Below are 10,109 nucleotides of genomic sequence, written 5' to 3'. Positions count from 1 at the left end.
GGATGCCCCAAGCCTGCCTATAAGGCCAAATTGGTTACTAAGGGTTTTAAACATGAGCACGGTACTAGCATTGGCTGCTCAATCAGATCTGGATCTTTATCAGATGGATGTTAAGACAACTTTCTTACATGGGGACTTGCATGAGGCGATTTATATACAGCGGCCTAAGGGTTTTGAGGGAAAGATAGGGAACACCTAGTGTGTAGATTGTGAAAGAGTATTTATGGCCTTAAGCATGCACCTAGGGAATGGTACTACAAGTTTAATGCTTTTATGCATTCACATGGCTATACATATAGTGATATGGATCCGTGTTTATACATGAAGAGTGCTTGTGATGGCAACCTTTTGATTTTGGAACTTTATGTGGATGATATGTTGATTGTGGGAGAGTTCTCGAGGAGCTAGATGCTCTAAAAAGTTAGTTCAAGAAGAGCTTTGAGATGAAAGACATGGGACATGCCTCACATATTCTTGGGATGCGCATTATGCATGACAGCTGTCAGGGGCTTCTTTACTTGTTGCAAAAGGAGTATATCCAAAAGGTCCTTGAGCGGTTTCATATGCAGGATATTAAGCCTATTGGCTGTCCTTTGCCTTCTCATGTGAAGGTGAGCCAAGCTAATTGTGCACAACTGTTGTTGAGCAGAAGGTTGAGATGGCCAAGATCCCTTATGCATCTGCTGTGGGGGCAGTTTGATGTATGCCATGATAGCCACTAGTCCTGACATAGCTTTTGTAGTGGGAGTTGTGGTATGCTATCAAGAGTATCATGAGATACCTGAATGGCACAATAGATATGTGCATATGTTATGGTGGCCAGGATACAGGAGTCATGGGATACACTAACTCTAATTATGGAGGTCATACAAACAATAGAAAATCCACCGCTGGCTATGTGTTTACCTTTGCTAGGAGTGTTGTTTCTTGGATGTCAAAGGTACATAAATGAATGGAACTCTCTACTACTAGAAAGGCCAAGTATGTTGCAACCACCAAGGTTTGTAAGGAGGCTCTCTCATTAGGCCGTCTAGTGGTAGACCTTGGTTTGACTAACGTGGTTCCTACATTGCATTTGGATTCTATGAGTGCTATCCAATTAGCCAAGAATCCAATCTTCCATGTGAAGAAGATGAAGCACATTGAGGTGTTGTACCACTTTAGTAGAGAGGTTGTTAAGAACAAGAAAAATCCTACAGATCTACTCACGAAAAGTCTCTCAAGAGTGCGTTTTGCCTTCCTTAGGAAGTTGATGGGTGTTGAATCAGATTGCCTCTATTCCTCATCCTATTATACTCTATGTACACATTGTAATTTGTCACTTTTTTTTTCTTATTCCCTCTTCACTCGAGGCACATTTGCCTTTAACTAGGAGGTTTTTGGGGGTAAAGGCGCATGTGCCTAGCCGCCCATGTATTACTACACCAACAATACCCGTACTTGCACATTGCAAGCGCCGGGCACCCATCACTATCACTTCATTCTTTAATCTTTCAATGACATTTGAATAAAGGGAAGACCAGTTACACATTGTGATATTGGAGTTTCCACATCTTGAGTCTCTCTCTCTCTTGCTCTCTTGCTCTATCTGCCATAGCTCACACCTCTCTTGCCTTTGCTTGCTCATGCTTCTCCCTTCATTTTCCATTTGTGGAGCACATAAAACTAGGTGGAGCCAACTCCCTAATGAATGATGTGATAAAGAGGCAAGCACTAGAATGAATCATGAGAAGAGAGAAGGTAAAAATCAAGAATAAGCTAGCAATAGAAGCCTCCTTTGACGCCCTTGCAATACTCTTAATAGAAATCCCAATGGCAAATCAGGGTCCTCTTCCAAGCCAGATCTGTCATAGAAATGTTGATGACATGTTAATAAATATAGTTCCATGGCCAATCTTTAAGGGAGAATACAATGAATGCCCCTATCTTCATGTAGCTGAGTTCATGCTAGCATGTGTGGCGAACAATGCCAGAATCCCAAAGTATTGGTTGGCGATATTTCCCAACACTTTCAAAGGTATGATGTTTCAATTATATGAGAGACAAGCATCAGGAACTTTTAGCACATGGGATGAAGGTGGCCTTTCTCATCAAATTCAAGTGCAAAGGTTTTGAAGAGCAAACACAAGAGGAGTTTATGAATTTGAATCAATCCTATGGAGAATGGTGGGAAGTATATGTCTCTAGAATGGAATCCATATTGAAGAGATGGGCCAACCATAATTTGGATGAAGGCATGTTTGTTGCTCTTTCTATGCAAAATGCGTAAAAGAACAGAGAATACTTCATGAAGAAAATACTCCATATCATGCCCAAAAATCACAGAAACTCAAAAATAATCATATAACAACATAGATCTACTCTACTCAGCACTACAAATCAGAGAATAAGAATTGAAATGCATAAAGCATGCTATAAATAGAACAGATACACTAGAAATGATGGTGCCACTTGCCAAATCCTTCATATTTCAAAGTAAATCCATCATACATCAGAAGTAGACATCAGAGATGATCAGATAGACAAGAAGAATCCACGAAAATGTCTCAGGTTTTTTACAACTACCCAAAACTGCACTTCATGAGGCAAAGAACTTCATGAGACAATTAAAGGTTGCCTCACACATAAAACTAACACAACTAAGGTCTAACCATGCTAAGGGAATAATACATGATCAATATACTATGAGAGCATGACCATGGCTAACACCTGGCATAGCCCGGTGGATGGTTGGAACATCCATGACACAAACCCTTACATGATTCATGAAGTGCAAATGCCTTATCCAAAACTAGCATACCTAATGAGAAAGATTATGCCTTACCCACAGCCTTTCACCGTGAAGTAAGCCACAAAGAGTAACCATAAGTAGAGCCTCTCCAGTACGATACGTATAGCCCCCTATTGCAGTTGCATAAGCCCCTCAAGAGATAGTCAAAACAAAACATAAAGGCATAATCATAGAGGCATACATGTCATAATTTGATGGAAGTATGATAGACAAAGAAAGAAACAAAGTCTGACAGTTGGAACATCAAAATCACTCATGAGCTAGTAGGCTCTTGATCATGTTGCTCAAGCGATCCAAAAGGTAAAACATCCATAGTATGAATCTTATCCACTATAAGCTCCCTAGTCTACACCTAGTTATGAATATCATGCAATACATCATTAATATCAGCCTTGATAGCATCAACGTCAGAAGACCGATTTTCAGCATGACCAAGCTGCTTAACACTCTGCAAAGCAATAACCATTGCCACAAGTCTATGATACTCAGCTTGCACCCCATCAATTTTCTCCTTACGAGCATTTTTTTCATGAATAAATGCTTCCATATTTTCGAACACAAAGGACTGCTACAAAACTGCATAAGGCCGAGATATAACTTGAGACATCTGAGAAGCAATACCTACCCATTGGTCATGCATTAAGTTGGTCAATGTAGTCCTCATAAATGCTAAGTCTTACTGCATAAAAACTGATCCATCAAGATCAGCCTCCATATCATTCAAGAGTTGCTTTTCCACTTTAAGAAGAGGTTCCAAACGAGCATCCAACAATACTCTATCAGCTTTCAACTTAGCATTTTCTTTAGCCAACAAATCAAACTCGCCACTGAACTTATCCTGCATAGTAACAGTCCATTCCTCAAAAGCAATTGAGGAAAATTTGCATTTAACCAACATGTTTGCATAATCATCAATTTTCCTCCTCAAGGCACCAACTTCATTCTCATGCAATTCCCTCATTTTCTCCATTTCAATATGCATAGTGTTCTTTTCGCTCTTCGTACATTCCAATTGCTCCTACAAGGATTGCACCACTTCTAACTTGACTGCACCACCCACACGTGGCCCAGTGATAAACCGATGCAAACTTGTAGCATAAGAGCAAGCCTCATCAAGGTTTTGAGGAACACATCCATCATAAACCACTTTCCTGTTAGAAGTCATATCACTACTATGTTGCATAGAATCACTGATCCTTGGCATAGGCATAGTCTCCATTTTGATTTTGGAAAAACAAACCTTCTTCTTGACCCTTGTAACCATTACATCCACATCAACATTATTAACATCATCATTTAGTCATTCAGAAATAACTAACGACATAGAGGCTCCCAAAGGACTAGCATGAGAGATATCATGAGAAGAAAGTTTCATAAATAAAGGATCCACAAAATCCTTTCCTTTGTCATTATCCACATGAATTGAAGCATCAACATGAGACAAATCTTTTTCATAAATGTCAATAAACATCCCATCCACTAATTTTTGCTTCTTAAAAGCAGTGACCTTATCCATCTTTGAAGACTCCCAAATAGACGGATGCAATGATGGACATACAACTTGCAAATGTGCATATAACCCAGCAAGCATAGGTCTAACCCTAATTTTTGTTGCTGCTTCCGAATAGTCAAAACATGAACTTCCTGCATCAATTTTTCATAAAGAGTCCTAGGCCAATTTGGCATTCCAACATTTTTTGCATACCACAGAATACCAAAAGTGTCTTTAGTGATTACATCCGCCTTAATAAACAATTAAAACTGCTGCATGAACCACTTAATAAAAAGCCTTCTCTTCGGGTCTGCATGATGAAGAACATACTTTTTCCAAACACTTATAGGAGGCCCAAATTCTTGCTGCATAGCCTCATCAGTACACTGCCAATGTTTAGGTCGATCATTCAAGTCAAGAGAGAAAACTTGAGCTATAAGTGAAGGAGTAAGCTCTAACTTGCCACCAATCTTTCCACTTTCCCAAAACAATAATAATTGTTGCTGAGCATGAATATTATTTGTCCAAACATCCCACGACAACTCAACAAAACCAAGAAGACCAATTTTCTTTAACCAACCCTTGGCATTAGGCTCATGGGCATCCAAAACAATAGCACAATCCAACATAGGTGTAAGCATTTCACCTTCATCTTCGCTTGACATAGTAGAGGATGCCTTGGTTGTAGAGTCCTTAACCTTCTCGATGGAGTTGACTCAGGCGGACTATCACTCCAGCTTACGTCATGCTCTTGGACAACCTTCGGCTACTATCACCCATGCTTCATAGGAAGCTTTGCACTCTTCCTTTGCCTTGTCTTAACCATGGCAGCAATAGCCACGAGCTGCTATTGATTCAGGATGAAGAGAGAAGAAGAAATTGACAAAGGCTAATGGCATGAGATTGGGGGAAAATGCTATTATATGGGTACAAGCGACAACACACGAACCTTCCTTCCCATACTTTGGCCTTTTTGCACTTGCCTTACTTGACAATGAGTTGGACAATGAGTTGAACTCCTTGAAAAAAGAGAGGTGATACCACACTGATAACTAGTTGTACTCACAATGAATGTGACATAAGTCTCTTGTCTCCTAAAAAAGACTTCATGCAATCGAAATTTTGTGACTTCACACACTCGAAGTACCAAAGGAACTGGAGTTAAAGTCAGTTGACCCTCTAAATCATGACACACAAATCTAAAATAAAAAGATAGAAGTTGCTTCAAGATACACTCTCCCACAACCATGATATCACTTTGCCAAGGGATAATACCTTGAGAACTAGATATGAAAATAGAGTCTCCACAAGGCAAATTGCATAAACCAAATTTGAATATCATATAATGCCACCACTTCATGAAGCTGCTTTGTACTTTTATCATCACCAAAAACAAGTCAAAAAGACCCTACACTTCATGAAGCACTATGGAAATTTGCATATTGTCTTTAAGAACTCCACAAGTAATGTATAAGATAACATAATCTCCCAATATCTAACAACAAAATAATGGTTCTTTGTGGAAAGAATCAAGCCAATAAACCATAAAAACAATCATGAGATTCAAAGAATAAAAAACTGCTCCATGGGGTAAATCCCATGACTTGCTCCATAAGGTACCATTGCTGGAACTTGAATCAAATTCACTGCAATTGTGGATATACTTTGATTTTCACGAGATGATTCATCAATCTTATTCCAATGGAACCTTCAACCACCTGTAGTACCCTAAATAAGGCTGATCACTGCTATACTACTTCCAAACTTTGGCAATGGGGAATGTACCTGCACCTACATTTGAAAATTGTATGGGCTCTGAGATAAGAGGAGTGTGTAAAGTTTCACCTCAAGCTGGGTTGTGCACCCCTTCAAGGTCTTAATCGAGAAGGGAGATTCACCTCGCTTTTGTCTTTCGGACTTGTCTGGCACCCACTTTTTCCTCATGGGAACCAACATGACAAGTACATTCTAATGAGTAATCAAACAAGGATGCTATGCATTGACTAAAAAAGCCTTTAAAGTCTTCAATGAAATGCAAGTGGGTATTGGGAAATGACTAAATTGAAAGGGCTATGGATAGGGCATTACCTTTTGTAGTGACTCACTGCTTTTACAATATTTCCACTTACCATTTTCATCATTGTTTCAGACCTATAGCATCAATGTTCAATCATCCAACAAAAATCCAAGCTAAGTAGGCAGTGAGTAGCATTTATGCAACTAGTTCAACATCAACATTTGAATGGGCAGGAAAGAAATTCATCAAGCAATCATAGTCATTCCTAGGCTAAATTCTACATGCCCTTCAATGGGAATGAAGAGTTTCTATAACACTCAAACTCTCTTATGAATAATAGGACTAGTTCAACAATTGGATGAAAAGAGAGATTAAGCTGAAAGCAATAGGATTACCTCTTTAATGTTGATGAAGAGTAGTAGATGAATCCAACCAATCAATATTCAGCATAAACCACCATCAATGGACAAAGATTGAAGATCATAAGGCCAGCTTTATCCATTATGAATGCTCCCATGCAATCTTCAACTCTCGATCAATAAGATTTCTCTAATGCAATCAAGAAAAGCCAATGATTTGATAGAAGTCTACAATAGCTTGTTGGAGAAGATCATTTGAGCTTTGAAGAGTGTAAATTTTTATTAGAATAAAGGTCCCATGAATTTTCAGACATTTTCATGTTCAAGAGGTTGAAATGCCTTCAATCTTGAAGAAATTCTTCAATGTAAGCCCAATCTTTATGAAATACCTTCAATTAAAACTTCGCGGGGTTGTAGACAACAAAAGCCCCATGAATTGTAGCCTCAATGAAGCAAAAATTGATGAAGATTGATGGTGGCTGCCTTGTTTTTCCCCAATCTGAGATGAGGAAAATACTTCAATCTTGCTTGGAAGCTCCAATGTTTGCCCAATGTCGCGGTTATAGATACTTGCTTCCCACTTCTTGAAGCTAAAAGACACCAAGATTGACTCAAAACTTCAAGAAAATGTTGAGATCTTCATGCTATCCACTTTCAACCATAGCTAAGAGGAAGATTTTGGGAGTAAAGGTGCATGTGCCTAGCCACCCATATATTAGTTATAATAATAGTACTTGCATACCTGCACACCTATATACAAGTGGTGGGTGCCCATAATTTTCACTTCATTATATATTCTTTCAATGGCATTTGAATCAAGAGAAGGTTGGTCACACATTGTGATTGTTAAAGTTCCCACATCTTGTGTGTGCGTCTCTCTCTTACTATTGCTCCTTCCACCATAGCTCTTGCTTTTGCTCGTGCTCAAGGCTCACTCTCTTCATAATCAGCATGACTAATCTTCACATGAGAAGTTAGAGGATAGCCAATAGGCTTACCATCCTACATATGAACCTGCTTAAGGAATTTTTAAATATACTCCTTTTGTGATAGATAAAAGAACCCTTTAGAGTGATCGCATGTGGCGTATCCTAATAATATGCAAGTCCTATTCCATATCCTTTATCTCAAAGCTCTTCTTGAGATGAATTTTCAAGGCATTAAACTCATCATGAGTACTCCTAACAATAATAATTTCATCTACATAGAGTACCAAAATCAAAAGACTACCATCACAAGCCTTCTTCATGTATTAACACAGATCCATAGCACTACAGCTATATCCTTATGAATGTATAAAAGTATCAAACTTATGGTACCACTCCCTAAGTGCTTACTTAAAGCCATAAAGACTCTTTCTCAACTTGCACACTAGGTGTTCCGTGCCTTTTTTTTCAAATCCCTTAGGTTGTTGCATATAAATCTCATCATACAAGTTCCCATAGAGGAAAGCCATCTTTACATCCATCTGATAAATGTCTAGATCTAGCTTGGCAACTAATGCTGGTACTAAGTGTAGGGTTTGCCATTTTGACCACACAAGAAAAGACTTCATCAAAGTCAATACCATGTTCTTGCTCGAAACCCTTAGTTACCAATTTGGCCTTATAAGCGGGCTTAGGTCATCTAGTGATACTTTTCAACTTGTATACCCACTCGCATGGCAATGCCTTCTTGCCACTAGGTAAAGCCGCCAAATCTTATTTATGATTTGTCTGTAAGGAGTCAAAGATTTACTGCATAGCCCTATTCCATGAGTGACTATCATCTTTGTGTATGGCCTCATCATAAGAGAGAGGCTCACCTACATATGTCATTATAGCATAATCTATGGAGGGCATGAAGCACTCAATCTGACATCTAGCTCTAATAGAGCATCTCAAAACAAGCCAATCCTACACAACAAGTAGATCATGGGCCATTGGAGCATCACTTGAGCCTTAGGCTGCCTAGTTGGCTATATATAGGAGCAAGAGGTTCCTTCTTAAAGATCACCATGCATACGTCAACCACCTTCTTAAGCTGCTTATGCATCTTTTCCTCATGGAAAACTACATCATGGCTATAGATAACCTTGTGAGGTTATGGATCCCATAGGTAATAGCCCATTCACCTGCATCCCCATTAAAAAAAAAGATGCATTTCACAGACTTAGGATCCAGCTTATTACAGTTGTCATTGGAAACATGATAGAATGCATCACAATCAAAGACACGCAAATGAGCATATGATGGAGATTTCCTAGTCCATACCTCCTCTATAACTTGGGGATCAATAACAATGCAAAGGAATAGATTAATCAAGTGTATGGTAGTAGTAACTGTCTCAACCTAAAAGTACTGTGATTAGCTTGCCTGGCTATTGTGGACTCTCTCAACCTAAAAGTAACTATCTCGACCTAAAAGTACTGTGATTAGCTTGCCTGGCTATTGTGGACTCTCTCTTGAATCATCATGTCATGTGTTTGGCAATGTCATTTTGGGAAGGGATGTAAGGGGCGGTCAACTGATGCTTAATACCCCGCTCATTGTAAAATTACTCAAAAGCTTTCAAGGCATACTTGCCTCCATTATCTGGCCTTATGTATTTCAGTCTATACTAAAACTAGTTCTCAACAAGAGCAAGCCAACGCTTAAAAGCAGACAAGACATCCAATTTTTACTTAATAGGGTAAGCCCAGACCTTATGTGAGTAATCATCAATGAATGTGATAAAGTACTTTGCACCAACTAGCGATTGACAGGGCACGGGATCATGTGCATCCAAATGAACAAGAGCCAAAGACTCACCCATGCGCTTCATGCTAGATTTCTTATGCGTACTATGCATTTGTTTGCCATATAAACAATGATCACAAGACTCAAAACACTTATAGTCTAGGGATAAAAGATACTATAAACCGGTAAGCATTTTCATTCCTTTCAAAGACATCTACCTAAGGTGACGATGCCAAAGAGATACATGTGGAACTACAACCCTAGCCAAAACATGGTCAACTAACTTAGATACAAGCAAAGGATAGAGGGTACTATACTTAGTACCATGTGAAAAAATAAGATTCCCACGCGTAATCTTCCATGAGGAATCACCAAAAGAGACAACATAATCTATGTCATCCAAGGTGTTAGCATATATAAGATTCTTTATGAGAGCCAAGACATGATGTACATTATGAAGAGTGAACATGTTGCTAGAACCAAAATGTAGTTGGACATCACCAATACCAATTATCTACAATGCTAGGTCATTACCCAAATGGATAGATCCAGTCATATTGTGATAGAAGTGAAATCACTCTCAATGAGGGGCTATATGAAAGGAAGCCCTTGAATTTATCAAACCAACACTAAGTATATCATTGACAAAGCATAAGTCAGCTATGAAGCACCCAAGGAAGAGGTTGCCAATATGAGATCATTAGATGTATCAAGTTGCACCACATTAATCTCC

Source organism: Lygodium microphyllum, chromosome 30 (assembly GCF_053477565.2).
Source record: "Lygodium microphyllum isolate KBCC chromosome 30, Lygodium_microphyllum_v1.1.10, whole genome shotgun sequence".
NCBI classification, from domain to species: domain Eukaryota; kingdom Viridiplantae; phylum Streptophyta; class Polypodiopsida; order Schizaeales; family Lygodiaceae; genus Lygodium; species Lygodium microphyllum.
The sequence above is the reverse complement of the archived record's forward strand: the minus strand, read 5'-3'. Positions refer to the sequence as shown.